We start from the raw sequence: 2,779 nt of genomic DNA, 5'->3' as shown, positions 1-2,779 counted from the left end.
TAGACTACTGTAAAAATTTCACAGGTTTTTATTAGCATTTGATGCAAATTAAAATTCACACAAAATTCGGATAAAATCAATGAATTAATTAAAAGGTAGACTAAATGGTATCCTAAAATCATGTAAAAATTCCACTAGCTATAAAATAGATTATATGATTTTTTCCCAAAATTACAAAATCCAAAAATTAAAAATCCTCTCTAAAATTGATTTTTAAGTAAAAGAGATAAATTTGTTTCATAGGAATTAAAACCCATTTATTAAAATAAATTGTAAAACCTTATCAAACTTTTTCCAAATCAATTGAAAATTTTTCTCTAACATTCCAGTAACCAAAGTTACCGGTTTGTAAAGAAATATTCAAAAATTTATTAATTTAATATGAAAAGAATTACGAAACGTAAAACGGGGAGGCGATTGGAAAACAGTAAAAACTATACTTTTTTCAAACTTTGTTTCAATGGAAAATTCAATTTTTTACTGAGCTTTAATTCTGAAAAATTTCATCAATTTTTAAAACCTTTTGATATTTATCAAAAACGGCCGAAATTTAAAATACTTTATAATCTAATTAAAAAATATCAAACAATTCTGAAAATATTAGGGTAATCTGAAAATACAAAATTCGGTTTGGAAACAAATTTTCATGAATTTTGGACTTGATTGGACCCGTTTTACAATTTATTCTTCAAGAAATAACCCTTTGTTGGGTTAACTTTCAAAAAATAGAACGGAAACTGAGGCAGTCAAACTATAGTCAAAGATCATGATTTCCAGTAGTTTTAGAATTTTTAGACCCTAAAAAAAATTCATTTTTTGAAAACGATGCTTTTTTCAAACACTTGCTTTGAAAATTCCATTTAAATCCATATTAAAAAGAAAAAAAAAAGAAATTCAAGATTTATATGGAGAAAAATTAATTTTTGGGCGAAATTTTATATTTTAAAAGCCTATAATCTATGTTATAACATACTGGAATTTTAAAAGAAAACTCATAGATTTGATGTTTCAAAAAAATAAAACCCTAGCATGCTTTTCTAATTCGCAAAGAAGGGAAATTCTTACAGTCGATTGCGATTCGTGTCTCTTGGGTTCGTAATCCGAAATATTCGCTTTGTCCAACCCTTTGGTATGATGAAGATGATCCAAAGAACACCCAAAGATCCTTGATGTGTGATTTGTTGAAGAAGAAAAGAAAATTCAAGAATCTTTTTTGTGAATAACCCTTGAGAGAGAGAGATAAACACACTTCAAGAGAGAGGAGGTTTTTTACTTTCTTTTTTTTTCTTGGGAGGAGAGAGAAAAAGAACGAATTTGGATTTTTTTGGATCCTTCATAGGATTGTTTGCTTTGATTTTTACACAAAAAGCTAGGGGTAAGAGAAAAATAGTAGTTTCCAATGTGAGAGCTCCCATTTTTGGCTTGTTTCCAATTTTTCCCTCTTGCTTTCTTTCTTTCTTGTTTCCAAATTGGATTTGATTTCAATCTTAATTTCTTATGAAACAAGACATGCTATTCCTATTCCACATTGCTTCCTTGGAAAACCCCTTCTAAGCAACAATTCTTCTTTTCTTTCTTTCTTTCTTTTCTTTTTATTCTTTTTATTTATTTTTATTTCAAATATGATGTCACCACCATGACATCATCTAGGTGGGGCATCCAACTCATGTGGGTCAGCCATGTGGGGAGCCCACCATGGTGGTCGACCCACATGGGCTCCATTCTTGGGGCTTTAGCCCTATGGGCCATTTCACATGGGTTTCGGGTTTTTTTCGTAAAAATTCAATAAAATCATTCTAAATTCAACATTTTATATATGGACCCAACCCATTTAGCCTCTATGGTGCACCTCTAGCATGTGGTTGAACCATACCCTTTAGGAAAAATGATTTTTCAGACCAAAATGACCTTTTTGACCAATTCGCACCCGAAAAGTGACCAAAATGCCCTCAAATTGGATCGCCTTTAACGGGAAATTGTTAAAAATTGAAAGTCTTCGCGGTCAAACTTCGAAAATAGATACCTTTTTAAGTTGGCTCCATTGGATAAGGGAAATTGAACAGGGTCAGATGGGATCCCCTGGAAATGCCCGAAACGCCCTCGTTTCGCAAAATTTTCAATTTAAGTCAACCCCTGAGAAATTCTTTTTTTAGCAGCTTTTCCAAAATTTATGGAATCGCTCAAGATTTCTCAGACACAACTCGGGGTTCAAATGGGACACATCGGAAATAACCAAAATACCCTTGTAGTGCAAAAATGGGTCAAAATGAAGGAAACCCTAAAAATCCCAAAAATAATAGCTTTACCCACTCGATTGGAAACTTGATTTTATATCTTCCGGAGGCCAAAGGAACCCTTTAGAGACCTTTAGGATCACGAATCAACTTTAAAATTCCTTCAACGAGGCGAAATCTACCATAAAATGCACAGATGCCTAATCCTAGATGGAATACGGACTCGAGACTTGACAAACTACCAAATCTTTTGCTTTTTAAAGTGTAGCAAAATGGGGTGCCTACAGATGCCTCTCTTTGGTAGAGATGATGTAGTCATCAAATGCCAAAGCAAAAGTGACAGAATTATTTTGCGTAGCTTTGATCAACAAAAATATTCACTACTCGCAACGCAACCTAAATGCTTCCTAATGCAAGACCCTAAATGACGTCCTAGAATTAAAAAGATCATTTACTCTAAACACCGTGACTTGGTGGTTCAAAATAATGGAGAAATGGATCCCATCTTATTTGTAAAAATTACGCAACTCAGAATGAAAGATAAT

Source organism: Tasmannia lanceolata, unplaced genomic scaffold, assembly GCF_043159265.1.
Source record: "Tasmannia lanceolata isolate RefF3 unplaced genomic scaffold, GAP_Taslan_0.1 ptg000018l, whole genome shotgun sequence".
Taxonomy (NCBI): domain Eukaryota; kingdom Viridiplantae; phylum Streptophyta; class Magnoliopsida; order Canellales; family Winteraceae; genus Tasmannia; species Tasmannia lanceolata.
Note: the sequence above shows the minus strand (reverse complement) of the source record.